The sequence below is a fragment of the Amblyomma americanum genome, chromosome 7, assembly GCF_052857255.1.
Source record: "Amblyomma americanum isolate KBUSLIRL-KWMA chromosome 7, ASM5285725v1, whole genome shotgun sequence".
Classification (NCBI taxonomy): domain Eukaryota; kingdom Metazoa; phylum Arthropoda; class Arachnida; order Ixodida; family Ixodidae; genus Amblyomma; species Amblyomma americanum.
The window spans coordinates 12625854-12642785 of record NC_135503.1 but is presented as its reverse complement, the minus strand read 5'-3'; the positions used below and the strand labels follow the sequence as shown (position 1 = coordinate 12642785).

General features: G+C 46.4%; 1 protein-coding gene across 4 annotated transcripts in view; it reads left to right on the top strand.

The window, feature by feature from the left end:
* The window catches only part of LOC144098506 (cubilin-like), a 247792-nt gene that overhangs the window by 112847 nt on the left and 118013 nt on the right, over positions 1–16932 (top strand). The window contains exon 1 of one of the 4 annotated variants that reach the window (XM_077631195.1): positions 10328–11915. The exons of 2 other annotated variants lie outside the window; for them this stretch is intronic. The gene's annotated coding sequence lies outside the window, so the exon portion shown is untranslated. Of the gene's footprint in view, positions 1–10327; positions 11916–16932 lie in introns of those variants that run through there. One more of the 4 variants, XM_077631196.1, reaches the window with a different exon arrangement.

Below are 16932 nucleotides of genomic sequence, written 5' to 3'. Positions count from 1 at the left end.
CGCATGATGGAATAGCTCAGGCAAGCTCAACGAAGCGGGAAAAATATTCCCGAAATTCTGAGAGACGGGTTTTGAAGAAATTAAGAAAAAGTAGTTTTGATGCATTGCATATTTGTGTCTGATAACAAAGGAAACAAAGAAATGCGCTGCTGCCCTGCGCTTCTCATTTAATTAAGAACTAACCAAGGATGCGCATTTTTAAAGAATAAATATTTAAAACATAAACATTGATTTTAATAGTGCGTTTATCTTGAGGTGCTCGTGCTTCCGTGTCGCATGAATTGGTGCTGATGATTAGTCTCATTTTGTGTTCTACACTAGGAGTGAAATGCACCAATTTGATGAATCTGTATATTTATACACGGGTAATGCTACACTTCTTATAATTATTTTTTCGCTGCGCATACGTATTCATTTATGATTGCTGTATTTCAGCCTGGGCATTCTTCACGTATGAAAAAATATAGCTTTGTCGTTATAGTTCATTAATGAAGCATATTCTCATATTTTAAGTTTCCCTTAAAATGGCATCTGAGGTGCCTTACAGCTGAAATGTTTTAATACGATCGTGGTTCGTGGCTTTATTTAGATGCCTCTTCTACTCGAAAATATTCATGAAAACTGGAGTTTCTTGATTGAGAGTATTACCTACGCATTTCTTTTTGTGAGGAGGGGGGTGGGTGGTGGAGGGGGAGTGCTAGGCCAAGTACTGGCGTCTTACAAGGCCTAAAAAAAAGGTACATGTAAACTTTCAGGCATTAGGCACCAAATTCCACTATTGTTTTCAACAAGGCAGCGTTAGAGCTGGCGTTCGGAGGAAAATCTGCGTCCTTTGTATCCTGGTACCTTACATTTACCTTACATTCACAAAGTCACTCATGGCCTGAAGAAAGTGGCAGACCAGTTTAATGTAACGGTGGTTTTCTCTGCCCTCCGCAAGCCTGCCCACCTAAGCTGTCGCATAACTTGCGAAAGCCAAAAGGTCGGCAGACAAAAGATACTTGCGCAGAATTTCGTAAAGCTGCCGCTAGCGTTGTCTGTTAAATTCCGCTATCCTGCGGAAAATCCTATATTGGACAGACTGGACTTTGCGTGAATGACCGACTTAGGGAACGTGCAAAATATAATGAAAATAATGAGGGTGAGAGACTTGTCGAACACTGTAGGGTCGTGAAGCTCTGGAAGCCTTTTACATCAGAAAATGGGGTTCGAGCTGCATCAGTGACGCTTCAGTTTCTTTTTTTGAGGCTGAGCGGAAATTTCTTTCATGCTTACTCGATAAGATTGGTGCTGGTTTTCCTGTTGCCTTGTACGCGTGGGCTTCAGCAGGAAGGGTTATACAAGGTATTAAGCACTATCTCTCCGGGGTGTAAAAATTTCTCCTGCGCAAACTACTTGACTAGATGGTCTCAATAACAGATTACAGTGTAGCTTATGATAGTCTGTGTTTCCCGATAAATAATTTAACATTAGAACTTGCCTCGGTTGCCTGGAATCGGCGAAAACCTGCAGTCGTCTTCGCGCAGAATTTTCCCTGAGGTGAGCGAAATAGCCGCGTTAAGAGGCTGTGCCATCTGGTGAACTGCGAGGCAACCAAGGTGGCTGTTTGGAGCTGGGGCAGGTCTCGCGGCACCACAGATGGCGCAGCCTGTCAAATATGCTGCTCTTCTCGCCTCGACGAAACTTCTGCGCGCATACGACTGCAGTTATTCACCGATTCTGGACAATCCAAGCAAGTTGCAATGGTAAATTACTTGCAAAGAAACACAGACTATCCTAAGCTACCTTGTGGTCTGTAATTGAGAACTAATAGTCCAGTAGTTCGCGCAGAAGAATTTTTTACAATGCGGACAGATAAATACGGAACATCCTGTATATGTCGACTCCTTTCACATGATTAAACAGTTGTAGTAAGCGCCCGAGTTGTCCTCTTTCTTGCGTGCGTCTTCGTTGCACTGAAAATCCCGGTAATTCATAATTCCGGTAAACCCAGAAAAATCCCGGTAATTCATAATCGCTCGGCAGAGGTCGTGACGGCACACCACAGTCAACCAAAGAGAGTGCGGTGTGACGCCAGATAGGGCGAGTAGATGGGTTGGCGGGGTGCCAGCTGCGCAGCAGTCAGAGCGTGTGGAAAGATTACTGTTCTGTGGTTAGCTCGCCGGGACGCGTGACAGAAGCATGACGTGGCTTTAGTGGTATGGGAGCGTCGAAGAGCGCTTTACAAAAAGAATGAGGCTTCGAGATGGACGCGTGCGTATCGTGATATTGCTTGTTGAAATTCGAAATAGGGATAAGTAACTTATAACGTTCGCATTCAGCTTCCTAAGGGTTGGTTAAGAGTTTTTTCTTTTCTGTGCTGTACCATGATGCTGAACGCGTTCGAACAGTGCTGGGAAAAACAGGGGTTGTGTGAAAATTAGTGACTGGACTTGGCACAACGGCTCATGGCGGTGGCGTCGGTTGGCAAAATTCTACTGGCCCATTTAGAGAGGTTCCTTTTAAATTTAGCCAGAACCACACAAACGGCAGAAATATCGATGTTTAGTTCCATCGCGTTCGCAGTTTCCGAAGTTCAGTCCTTAGCGTACTCGTTTTTTTTTAGTTTGCGCTCATTCCTTCATGCAATGATCCGCATATCCTCCCTCACGACAGAGTTGCCAGAGCGCAACATCAAAAGAGAATCACTTTTCTGATACCTCTAACAAGGAAAGGCTATGGAGTTCCCTCTTTTAAAGCAAAAGCAAGAGTGGAGGGGGATGAACGAAGAAAGCGAATGGAGACCTCGCACTCTAAGTGAAACGGAATAAAAGACCTCGTGCCGCATGGAGCTTTTCCCGGCCGCCCAATGGTTTCCGCGAGCTCCAAGAGTTAAGCCTTCTCTGTCGTGGGTATCGAATAAATTTGACGCTGCCTCTTATGTGCGCCATTTTTATTTTTCAGCTCACCGCTGCCGAAGGAAGTCTTTTAGTTTGGGACAGCTGTGCGAAGCAATATTCTGCGACGTAATAGGGAGGGCTGCCGCTTTCTTTAGGTATCAAATTACCTGAAGCAATAGGTGTGCTCACAGGGCCTTTTTTGCACAAGTATGTACGCTTTATGCATTGCTGTGCTTAACAAGATTTAAACGGAGCTATAATATTTGGTTAGGCTTCAATGCGGCATGATTGCATTAGTCAATCGGAATCTGGAACAGAAAGAATACTAGTCCAAATGCAGTAATGCAGTTTGAAGTAAGCTCCTGAAATTTTAATTGATGTCAAATGCGCTGACGTGAATTGTAATCAGCACCATTAGAACAGATCCACAGCTTAAAAATAAATATAATGAAAACTAGAAAGCCAAGCTACTTATGCAACAAAAAAAAATGAGAGAAGGTTAAGATAGCCGGTAATGGGGGGAGAAATTTGAGCGCAAGTCATCACGGCTGGCAGGTGGTGTCTTACGCTGCTAGCCAACCTCCGGAATTCCAGATGGCGTTTCGCTCCACTAATTGGACAACAGGTTACGCCGACGACTACGCCGACAACATCGACGACCACGACAGCGGAAGCCAGGAACGGGCTCCTAAGAGCAGCGGTCTAAAAGCACGGTGAACACAAAGCCCACTCGAATTAAAAGAAGCAATTTTTGAAAGGATAGAAAGTTGCGTTTATACGTTAATATTATGGAAATCCCAATACCACAAGGCGTAACAAACTGCAAGGATTGAAGGTATTTCCGGCGAGCTTTAATGATTAATGGTAGGCGGCGGGTCACTGGCCTTCCGCTGGAAATGTCAACACCGTCGCACAGGTGTTATCAACGCACTCGGGCAGCTGTTGCTGACACTTTTGTCACGTAAGTGCGGAGTTTTGATGAACCATCGCTGCGTTATCGCTGCGTTATTACCCTGTGCTCGTGCACTGGCCGGTACTGCAGTTGGTTTGTTCAAAACGCGTTTTGCGAACGCGACAAAAATTGTTTGAGCCAAATGCGAAGAGTCTCACGTGTTCCAAATAAAGTATAAAATAAGTGGTACAGTCATAGAAAGATGTCCGGGAGATGCGGATTAGGGGAACGAAATGACGGGTGGTTTAGCGTGGTTAGGCCGAATGCGAATATGGTGCATTAACACTTTGATTTTCAATTCAGTTTCAGTTAGAGGATCGATTTTAAAAGTCACGAAGGCTTCAAAGAAAGATCGGCAAAACAAGACTTAAGCTCCGCCTTAAGGGTATGAATCGATAATGGGTTAATGCCCATATATACGGAACTGGCGACTTTTTTTTACCTCTGTGCGCAACTTGTTATATTAGCCGCCGCGGTGGCTGAGTGGTTATGGCGCTCGGCTGCCGGCCCGAAAGACGCGGGTTCGATCCCGGCCGCGGCGGTCGAATTTCGATGGAGGCGAAATTCTAGAGGCCCATGTACTGTGCGATGTCAGTGCACGTTAAAGAACCCCAGGTAGTCGAAATCTCCGGAGCCCCTTCACTACGGCGTCTCTCATAGCCTGAGTTGCTTTGGGACGTTAAACCCCTATAAACCAAACCAAACTTGTTATATTAAAGTGCAAGGCAATCATGATTGTTCACACATCATCCTTTCTTCTATCCTGGGACTCTTAATTGGCACATCATTTTAACACCACCACGTTACGTGGTTAGACCTCGGTTCATGCGCACTGTTGTTACATCATGAGCCTATGGCGGCTAGCCGAGGTCTATAGGCATCTGCGCTTATAGGCAACTTGTTTGCGTGCTGCCTTACGGTTATCCCTATCTACCCTCTGCGGCCGCTCAGTGGATTTGGAGTTTTGTTGCTGAGCTCATTTCAAGGTGACAGGATGGAATAGACGGGATAGGCGGCCGACCGCATTTCGATGAAGGAGAAATGAAAAAGCGCTTTTGTGCTGCGCGATATCAGGGATCGTTAAATAACTCCAGCTGGTCAAAATGAATCCAGAGCCTTCAGCTGAGGCAGATAGTCCAGTAGCAGATTAAACCCACCATTCCACTGCTTCTGCTTCTCGTTCAGTGTGTTGTTGAGACGACGGCGACGCCAAAAGTATACTGACAGACATAAAATAACATTACGTTACACTACATAATATAGCAGAGCACGACGCGGGTTCGATCGCGGCCGCGGTGGTCGCATTTCAATGGAGGTGAAGTGCTAGAGTCCCGTGTGCTGTGTGATGTCGAACCCCAGGTAGTTGAAATTTTCGGAGCCCTTCACTACGGCGTCCCTCATAGCCTGAGTCGCTTTTCGGCGCCAAACCCCCATAAACCATAACATAACGCAACACAGCATAGCATAACACTTAACATAACACATAGTATAACATAACACAACATGACATAAGATAACACAACATAACACAACACAACAAACACATCATAACACAGTATAACACAACATAGCACAAGATAACACAACATAACGTAAGATTTACTGACGCTTTCGACGGGAGCCAGTTTCCATCAGATTATGCATGTAGTATTACAGCGCGGCCTTTCTCAAGACATGCGTCTTGAGTTTTGAGAAAGGCCAAATTCCAGCCCAAACGTCAACTTAAACAAAATGTTCCCGTAAAAAAAAACGGTCTCACTTTAGCTACATACTTTTGCAATAGCGAAGTGTGTTCATTTTCCCATATTTCCCGTGTTCTAATCAGGCAGACAGTTTTGTGAAACCATTACCAGCTTGCATAAAGACCAAGTGTCGCGCACTCTGCTCCAACACTGACAACAGAATATAAACATACTTTGCATATGTATGAAGCAACCCTGCTTCATACATTGCCTGGACGCAGGGACCGTACTATCGCCCTTTACTGGACTTCATCAAATCCGCTAACCCTTTCCCATTCATTTAATCTCTACTACATCATTCATTCCACCTTCACCCATCATTGATGCCCTGGGGCTATAAATTGCGCTTAAAAAATAAACATACTTTCAGAGCCTTGCACGTATGGTATGCGTTTCGTACAGCGCATGCAAGCCATACGCAATAGTTAGCGGCTCTCAAAAGCGTCGGCTGGTGATATCGACGTCAGCGAAGCCGGCCGCATCGCAACAGGGACTCAAGTCCCCTCCAAGCGAAGACGAATAAGGAGCGTCGACGTGGGCGGGAAACAGGCAAACGACGAGACCTGAAACCAGCTCGCTTGTAGGCTTGCTTTATGCTCATTTTTATCCGCGAAAAAAGAAACGAAAGCCACCACCTTTGAACCACTGGCGGAAAATATTGTTGCGTTAACCGGTTCTCATCCGCGCCGTTGCTGGCTCGCTAAAAGAAGCGAACGTCTTTTTCCGAGCCTTCGGGGCAGAAAAATGCAGGAAAAAGAGGAAGAGAGAGAAGGTTGAGAACACGGTGCTCCAACGTCTTTCGCTGTTTTGACAGATGCGGGGCAAGAGTGTTTACGTCTGCGCCTCGTTTCGCGTCCTTTCCCCCTCCGGTTGCGAGATTGGTTGTGCCTTGTTCCTTTGAAGCGAGCGTAGCGCACGAGGCAAGAGCCGGGAGGCGCCCCGCGGCCAGCGAGAAAATACGCCTCGTGCAAGAAGCTGGCTTCCCTGTCGTGTGTCTCTTCTTTCTGGTTCTTTTTTGTGCGTGTGGGCGTCTTCTTTCGCCTACTCCTTTGCCGACGAGCGCGTGGTCAGTGGCTACGCAATAGCGCTTCGACAGGGGAGGACGGAAGGTTGCAAAACCTCCGAATCTTTCGCTCCTGCGGCAGCCACCTCCCGGATGGAGCCGCGTCTGAGATGCGCTTTTCGTTGGTGGAGCATTGGTGACTCGGAGTGGGCCTCTTCTGAGAACGTGATTCGATGCTCTGAGTTTATGGAACAATTTTTATTTATTCACTTTTTCCATAGTGCAGGAGCCTAAGTTTTAAGGCTTTCATGGTAGATTTCATGTGCCAACAAGTTTGCACCCACACTGCCAAGCTGCGCTGAGCAAAAACAGCACCCAAGCTCGCCTGAACAAAAAAATTCACAGGGACAAGCAATTATATTATGTGTTGGCAGTGCGATAGCTTTAGAAGCTGTCGATGGTTTTCCCGGATGTGACGTCACGTCCCATCTGATAACGTCTTTTGTCTTTAGCCAGTGGGAATGCTGCGGTCTGGTGACATCATTTTCCTTCAGCCAATAAGTGAGTTTAACTTGTGATGACACTTTTCCCGATAAGGTCATTGATAAACGGCACTGATGGCCTCATAAGCGTGCGCCATACACACAGCCAAGTGTAGAGTACACCGCTCACCTGGCCACGCAGGCAATGGTGTTAAACAAATTATTCATGTTATCCAGGTGCTATCTGCAGAAGAGACCTTAGCCAAGGAAGAAATGCATGAGCCACTACGGCTCCTCCTGAAACCAAAAGATCAGAATAAAGAGATTGTCATCCCTTGCCAATCGCAAGCGAAATCAATGGGATCGCAAGTCGTCAGCACCAGAGTCCAGCGTGTCTTGGAGCATCTTCAATTTTACAGTGAAAGCTGCTATAGCTTTTATTTGTTATAGCCCTGCAAGCTACCGTGGAATCTTCAGCGTCGGCCGTAAGACCATAATTTACTGGACATTCCCGGTTTTCAATGTGCTCGCTCATCATTAGCCGATGTCATGAGCGAAGCCTCACTAAAACTATCAACGCCTTAGGCTTAACGAACCTTCATGCGACTGTTAGAGCTATCAGGTTAAGTAAAAGAAAGGGAGACATTAAACGGCCTGCATTCAAACCTCCCGCGTGAATCATTTACCTAGTTTATGATTCCTTTAAGTTCTGAAACTTCCCCGCCACAATTGCGAGTGGTGTTCAAGAGCGGAAAGATACAGGGGAAAGGCTGACTAATGACAGCGCGAAAAAAGCTCTCATAGTTGGGGCCTCCTGCTGCGGCTGGCGCCTGGAATGCAAATTGTTTCTCATGCTGATCATTATGCTCACATTTTTTTTATTCTGTTATGTAGCTCTTGCAAAACGTGGCATTAGCGGTGCCGGAATAAGTTCGCTCGACGGGAGGCACTGCGCGGGGGGCCCTCTGTTCTAATTTTAGGCACCAGGAATGTGTTTTACGTGGTTCGAAATTTTCAGCAGGCTCATTTTTCCTGGATTTTGTGCCGGTTGTTTCAAGTCCTGATGGCATCTAAAGCGTAGCCACTCCCCGTGCTGGAGGCAGTAGGTTTAAACCCAAGTGCCGTCGCAAGCATACACCGGTAAAAAAAAAGAAAAAGAAAGAACAGAAACCGACGTTGAAGGAGTTAAAACCAAGCGTGGGGCACTTCCTGGTTCCGGCACACAACTCCGAGGACCCAGTGAAGCTATGCCATTCATTATGCGTCCACCATGCAGCCACTCTAAAATGGCTAGTGTGGTGCTACGGGCCGGAACACGGCAATAAATCGCACCCCCTCAATGGAGTAGTAGTTGGACAACATGAACCAGTATTTTGTCACGACCTCTTGCATGGTTCTCAGTGGATGAACGGAAATATGAACTTGGGCTCTGTGTTACACCGCTACCTTGCGCTGATTTCTACCACGTGATCACCGACACAATATAAAGTCACGCTAGGCATCTTTCTTCACCGCTTGAGTGGTGAACAGTAATAAGAAGAGAGGCTGCGGTTTTCTTTCCGTTTACCTCCATTACCACTGTCTGACGTAGCTTAGTAAAAAATCGCGATGATGCCAGATATAGCATGGGCTTATCTGTTTGACGAGTTCCGTGCGTAGGCCTTTTTTGCTACGATAGCAGTACCAGCGGCACTTTGGGAAAATGCCAGCGTCGTGTGCGTGAAGACTGTGTGAGCGAAGCCTCCACCGTCCAAAATCCTCAGCCACTACCCAACACACCAACCTACCTAAGCTGCTACATGCACCCTCCAAAAGCGCCATCACCACCCACCCACCTACCACCCACGAGAATCCCATGTACCAGCGGAACGAAAAAGTGGCCGCGAAATGGAATCGAAATCGAAGAGGCAACGGGAAAACCAGCTGCACTCCAGAAGCACCACTCACCAGCTACTACCCAACACACCAACCTACCCAAGTTGCTACATGCACCCTCCAAAAGCGCCACCAGCACCCACTCACCTACCATCCACGAGAATCCCATGTACCAGCGGAACGAAAAAGTGGCCGCGAAATCGAATCGAAATCGAAGAGGCAATGAGAAAACCAGCTGAACTCCAGAAGCACCACTCACCAGCTACATTTTCCCCACCACTCATAACTGGAGAGTAGCCCACCCACATATCGCCACTCTCTACCCACTCCCACATCCCATCTTCATCCTCCAGAAGTGCCACCCACTCGCCGACGTCGGCCCACTTTACCCTTCCAGACAAATTGTTTCGCTTGTGTGAAGCCGTTGCTTATATAAACAGTCGAATGAGTTAAATCATCAAAGTATATTCGTCAAGGGCAAACCCTGTTTCTATCGAAGATTTGTCGCATCGCGTTTCATGATCGTCCTGCCAATTTTCTTTCTCCGTCATTTCCCAACTTCGGTGCCAACACATCCCCCAACATGCCTGACCCTTGCCCGATTCCGTCAATGAGCCCCAGGCGAAATTTCAAGAAGCCCAAACACCACGGTGTGTCTGTCGGCTAGCAGTGTTCTCAGAAACAGGACTTTTCATTTGTCAGGAGAGCCTTTTTGTCGGATCGTTCCCGAAGCAAACTGCGCGCCACCGCTGGCTGCGCTTGTTAATCACTGGGTCTTCTTTGTCTGGTTTTGTTTCTCCCAGAAGGCATGGAAATTAAAATGTAATTTATAGCAAATGTTTGTGGAAGAGTGCGGAATTCCGCAGCCAACAGCCTTCTCATAGCATTGCAAACATTTTCAGCAAAGCAATTAAATATTTGAACATGACTTCAACCACTATAACTTTAACCATGTTTTAGTGTAACATTATTAAACAGTTATACATAGTTTAGCCTTGATAGAATTAGAACCATATTCTATTTTGTGTTTGGCGAAGGATGCTAGTTGCTTCTTATGCTCAAATCATAATCTTCATCCGACAATCAGGTGAGCTGAGTCCTCGGCATAACAAGTGCCGTGACATAACCAACATAACCAGCACCCTTACATACTCCTCCCCCACCTCTCAACGCATTTTGGGGGTATGGTGATGCCTCTCAGTCGTTCTGTTTTTGCGAAGTGTTCAAATGCAAGCACTGCCGCTCCATTCGCTGCACACCTCCAGAAAGCACTCGCATAGCGCCCTCCGGCCGCGCCGGCATTCCTGCCGAGTCCGGGTGCGCGCGCGCGCGCACAGCGCGTACTTGCGCGTGCGCGCCGACAGGGAGCGCCACCTGCTCTCTCATTCCCTCTCATCCTCCTCCGGTCGGCGGCAGAGACTCCCGCACCTTGGAGACCGACCCGGGTCTCTTCACTCCGACGGCGCTAGCGCAACCAGTTGCCCCACCGCACGGAGCCGAGCGCCGCCCCGGACTCTGCTGCTTTTCCTCGAAGACCCATCTGGACGTTTCAGCTTCGCTCTTCTCTTCGTTCGCTCCTTTTTCGTTCTCTCTCCCACTCGCTCCACTTCCTGCGCGAAACGTCGTCAGCAGCATCTAAGCCAGAAAGGAACTACGCTTGCTCCAGTGCAACGAGTCGCATTTTGGGAAAGTGCGAAGAAACTTTTGACTCGCTTTACTGAGGTCCCTGACACCGTTTCATCGGCTGAACTTCTCGAACGCTTCTAATAGCACCATTTTATCGTCTTCAAGGCCTGTAAGTCCCAAAGTGAACCGGAATTTCTCACGCAACGAAGTTACGGAGTGTGCCTTCTTTTTTTTTTTTCCTGTCTTGGAAAGTGGGAAAGCGTGCGCGAAACAATATCTCCTCTGAAGGAAAGGTTTTGGAACAACATCGACTTTTGAGCGCCTCCCGATCAACCAGCGTCCAGTTAACACTTCGCAGAACGACACTGCTGACGTCAGCGGAGGCTGTCAAGCGTTTTCAAGACTGACTCATCGAACTTTCCTGCTGTGACTGTTCAGACAAACCGCAATATCAGAAAGGAAAAAGCATCTTCTGTTCAAAGCTGTTACTTTGTAGGTGCTCGGTGTCTTGCTTGCGAGGATAAACAAATCAGACTGTATAGGTCTGTTGCGACCAGACGGAAATCCTCATCACCAATGTTGAGGTGTGACCGCTGATCGCCTCGCGCTCCGTTTCCCTCAATTCCGACTCGTGATATCGCAGGTCGCTTTTCCCGTTTCGGGCGAAGCGCTAAGCAGCTTCGATGATGCTTCTCGTCGCCGTGGGGTTCGTGCTCATCCTGCTGGTCGTGTTCCTGATCGTCATCATAGCCTACACGCAGAGCTCAGTGCTGATGGTAGTCTGAGTCGATATGACGGACAGCGCTCGCCTGTGCAGAGGGAGGCAGCGGCCCGCCGGATCTTCCCGCTGCGTAGTCGGCTCCTGTGATTCGAGAGCTCGTCGACAGCCCTGGCTTATGCGACGGATCAGCAGCGACCCAGCGGGCAAGGATGCCGGGTCGACGAGCGACCGCAAGATCTCGGCGGTGGTGTCGACCGCACTTCGCTGCATAAGGACGTGAGAGATAAAGCGCGAATGGGGGAAAAGGCATAAAGAAGCAGAAGAGGCAGGGGAGTGGGGAGGATGATGGGGACGCTCGTCTCGGAGCAAAGCGAGCGGAATGTCGCCAAAGGGGTGAGCGCTCGCGCGCGCGCAGCTAGTCGTTTATTTGTTGATTATATTTGATGTGCGCGGTTCTAGAGTCGTAGACAAAGTGTGTAGGCGTATATTCATCACCGGTAGGCAAAGCAGCTCTGTGTGGCGTTGTGCGTTTCGACGTTGTTCTTCTTTTCTTACGTGTGTGTGTGAGTGTTTATACGAGTGGCAAGCAGCACGTACCACGTCGTCTTCGTCGTCACTGGCAAGGAATGAATCAGGTAAGTTCCACCGCATTCCGGCGTTTGTTTCCAAGTGGACTAGAAGAGTATCTGCGCTTTTTGCGAGTGTTTTCTTCGTGATCAATTTTTCGTTGTGTCCTGGTGGGGGAGAAGTGCTGACGAAAGCTGGGACGTCGCTTCCAGATGTCCCTTTTTTCTTTCGAACAATTAGCGAAATTGTGATTTGTAAGGTTTCGGTAAAAGCATTATCAGGATGACGAACCGCGCGAATTAAATATGTTTGCCGTTCACTTTTATCCAATAACTTTTTTTTTCACTCCTTAAGTGCCATACTCATGGAACTGAGCTCGAAGAGGATTCCAGAATTGGGTTGTAGCGCGGAAAAAGACAACACACAGCAACTGAGACGAGACGAGCTGAGGGCATCAAAAGCAAAAGTAGACCGGTTGTCATCCCGTACACCCATAACGTGGCGCGCAATTTGAAGCATGTGGCAACAAAATATATGGTTCCTGTGGTTTTTTCAGCCCCAAGAAAACTGGCTGCTTTGTGCCTCAATACTGATCCCAACAAGGTAAACAAAACAATGTAAAAAGAGGCATGCAGCTCCGCTTGTTAACTGGGCCGTGGGAGTCAACTATAATTCCTCTCACGTGCGGAAAGAAGTACATCGGACAAACCGGCCGCTGTGTTAACAACCGATTCGCAGAACATAATCGGGATTTACAAAATGGTACTGGTTCACATTTGCCGCATCATTGTAAAGCCTGCGGAGATGAAAGAAAGATTAAGTGTGTAGCAAGGCTGAAAGAAACGAAGGTTTTAAACAGAAGTAAGAACCAGACAGCCCGTGAACTGTTGGAGGCCTTCAATATTAAAAGAAACTGTAGTGATTGTGTTAGTGCCCCATGTATCACCATTTATAAGAATGAAACTGCGTTTTTGCATATATCGGGGTGAGATACCTATATGCCTCACCTATCTTTATGCACTTCTTTTTTGTAAAACCCTCGCGCGCATATGTGGTTCTTGCTACCGATTTTGATTGTTGTCCTTATATTCATTCGCATTTGCGGTGAATAAACCGTTGAAAGTTGCGCCTGTCTCGTCTCACTTGCTGTGTGTTGTCTTTTTCGGCGCTACAACCCATTTCTGGAAAGATGCCCCAACTAGCGCCTCAAAAAGTATAGCTTGAACAGGATAACAGAAACGCGAACGCACAGACAACAATTTTAGGTACTGAAGACAAACTCCAGGCGGGGGTTGATTAAAACATTGAAGCAGCGATGTTCGCACCATCGAAATGAAAAAAATTAAAAGCATTATTGTTATTCAGTCTCCCTCAGCTAGATTTTTGTTGTTGTTGTTCCTGTTGCAGTTGTTGTGCTCGCACTTCATTGGACGCTGAAAATATATTTAGTGCAGTGACGACAAAGCCATACAAAAAATGCAGAAATGCTTGAAAAGGGGCTGGTTGGTTTGGAATATTGTTTTGCAGGAGTGCGATAACTTCAGAACGCGGGACACGGTACGACGAACCTAAAATTTTTAGCTAAAATATATTTTTGATGTTGTTCTTTTTTTTTCGTCTCAATTCGACTTACGCGAAATAAAAAGGAGGCAGAAAAACAAACAACGCTTCGGTCAAGAACACCTTGCGCATTTACAGCCACACAATCGTGTCTTTGAGAAGCTATCTCTAGAATTGAAAGTTCACGCTCAGTTGTTGCGCGTCATGTTCATTGTGTCCTGTCTATCGCTCTGAAGTTGTTGCAATTCTTCAAATCAAAAGAGCAACAATATAGTAATATTATATCCTCAAAAACAGCTTTACGTGTGTATCGTTCTGCCGTCGTACTCAAGGTAGCGGGTTCGCTCCCCGCTCGCGGTAGACGGAATTTCGATAAACACAATGTGCCACTATGCCAAATCTTTTGTCGGCCTGGTGCACAGTGAAGAGCCGAAGGCGGGCGGAAGTAATCCGGAGTCCTCCACTATGGCACGTTTCACAGACCGGAGTGTTGCTCTGGAGACTATAATTTGTTAATTTTGGGCGCAGTGTAGTGAGCGATTGCTCATTCCTGCTGCTGTTATTATTGCGCAAGCCACAAGCAATATCTTGTTTAGCACTCAAGAAGCGAGTGGGCTGCTTATGACCAAAAAAACGTTACACTATATTGGCCCAAGAAGGACCTATTTTACGTAAAATGTACTTAGGGCCCTTCGTTCATCACTAAAATCTCGTTTCACCTAAGTTTTGCACCCCGAACAGGTTTTTACCAGAAAAGGCGCCTTCTATAACGAACGTATTTTTCCTGAAGAAAAAGCACACCGCCTGAAAAAAAAAATCGGCTTGCATGTGGTTATCCTAGATGAATTTTTTCACTTCAGTGTGAAATTAAAACTCTTTTAACTATTCTCTTTTTCATGACGAGACCTAATTTGAAGATAAGTTATAATGCACATTTCAAGAAGCGATAGGACAAAACAAGGGTACTGTCCACTTAGTGGCGACATCGTACCAAGCGCTAAGCCCACGCGAACGACGTCCTGCTCCTAGGATCATGCGCGTTTTAAATGGACACTGTGATAATAAATGGCAGTTTTCACACTGCGCAAACAAGTCTTGCACGGAAGCGGAAGTGCTAGCAGGGGATGGAATGCAGACGACGAAATATTTGTGATAAATATGAAAAAAAAAATGTGATTTTCAAACAGTTTTACGGTGAAACCTGCCGTTCCTTTATTGTTTATGAAACGTTGAGCAAAAAATAGAGCATTTTACGGTACGCACATAAACGAGTGCTTGCATAGGAAATTTTCTGTTGCTTCTAAAACGACCCGAAAGAACCCGTATTATGGAATGTTTTGCTGTATAACCAGATTTGTGCCAGAATTTGAGCTTGAGAAATACGGCTCAATTTTTGCTACCGAGATCCGGAAAAAAAAAATAAAATCCCAACGGGCAAGGCTAATACATATTCGCAATGCGTGCTGACTTTCTTCTATCCTCGTTCGCGTAAGATGCCCCGCGGGAGTCTCGGGTTCTTGCGAACAAGTGATTGATGAAGGTACTGCTAAGGATGCCTGAGAAAGCTAAAACCGGTAAATAATGCTCAGGGCTTATTTCGCGCTGTCAGTGAGGTTATAAGCTGTGCGCAGCGAAAAATTTTCGCATCTGATCGGCGCAGAAAAAAATGTAAACAGGCGTAGTGTGGTTGCTGGCGTGTTTTCGAAAGAATAAACTTTAATTAATCGTAGTCGAATATTCCTCGCAAAGGAATAAATTGCGCGACGCGAATTTATAACCCGGTTCCTGCGTATATTGCTATTACAAGTGCGTCCGCTGTTGCAGCGACAGTCCTCAGAACAAAAAAAAAAATACAAAAGCAGCACTTCATTTAAATTGACTAAAATTTCTTTCCTTGGATTTTTCTTAGGGCTCAATTGAAATTTCATTGAGCAGCAACAAATTTCCTGTTCCTGGATGCGAGAAAAATCGCTGCTGATTTCTTAGACGCAGTTGCTGATCTTTTTATTAACGAAGATTCTGAGTTCATTAAGATATAGTTCCTACGAATCCACGGAATCTGTAATGAGTAGTTCCTGAGAAGTGCGATGAGATGATTTCGCAACGCCTCTCATCGACCCGTACTCTTTTTTTTCTTTCATTGATTGCGCGCACTCCTTGGTAATTGAAAAGCTCGCGTTCAAATTCCAAAGATAGTGCTGAAATACCGAGAAATGTAACGCATTATTTGATCCGCCTGACTCAAGAAGTATTTAAAATCGACCTGAATTTCGATCGCAGTGAATAATGAAAAAAATAGGTAGTCCGAAACTTCGCTTTAACCTCTATAGGTGTACCACAGTGCTGCGCCAATGCAGTCCCAATGAGTGCGGAATAGTCTTATTCCAAAATATTTAGGGGAGTCGGTTTCACTCAGGGGAGTAATTCAATCAACGAAGGTTTTCCCAGTTTCCAGTCGCAGACGGGGAGGAATTTTTCTTAATCTGCGAAAAGCGGGAGAGAGGGAGAATAGCAGGGAGGTTGGATTCAGAGAAAGTTAGTAGGTTTCCATCGTAGCTGTATGAGTGCGCACGGATTTATGCTAATGAGTAATTCCTCGTTTCAACGGAATCTCGTTGTACTCCAAGAACGACACGAACGTTTCTCAGATCTCACCAGTGCACTGTCAGAAGCAAAACAAAAAAAAGGAAACGAAATCTACGATGTCACCATGCATTTTCTGTCTTAATGCTGTCGAGACAGCGAGACTCCAGCTTCTTAAAATTAGTTCTGTGCTAGTGTTCGCTGATTTACAAGAAAATATATGCTCGTGTCTATAATGCTCCAGTCTTTTTTGTGTGTGTGCCTTCGTTCATCTTGCTTTGGCAATCGTTGCAGCATATAATACTGATTGTACAATACGAAAGAAGAGTTTACGAGAAGGTCGTGAGAGCGAAAGCAGGAAGAGCTTCGGTGTCTCTCAGACTCTTGAATATCAGCTGATGGAAAGAAGGCGTGCAATAGTGGAGTAGATCGATCAACCTAACCAACCGTGAACTTTTTCAGCCGCCGATTGTTCGGGGATGCACTCTGCCTTCCTTCCTCGTGAGCCAAAGTCACGCGCCGTTGGTTTTAATCGAACCGTTGAACACAGTGTGTGCTACCAAGGACAGAAAAAAAGTGGCCAGAAAAAGAAGCAACCGCCGTGGCCTCTGATTTTGTTGTGACGGTTTGGTGTGGCGTAGTTATTCTGGGGATAGAAGCGATACATCTGAAGTGCTACGCACACAAACAGTCTGGAGCCCATATTGACGAGGGTACCTCCTCTGTCCAGTCTGTTCCTGATTGGCTGGTCTTGAGGCCGTCGTCTTTTTCGCTATCCTGGCTTTTCAGTTTGTCGGTCAATCTCTGAATTAGGCTTGACAGTCGTGAGTTTAGGTAGCAGAGCAGCGTGACTGTTTTAAGCGGGTTTTACGTGCGAAAACTTGCGAACAACGCGCAAACAGCTGACAAACACCGCACATCTCAGTGAAGCTCACTTGGTAG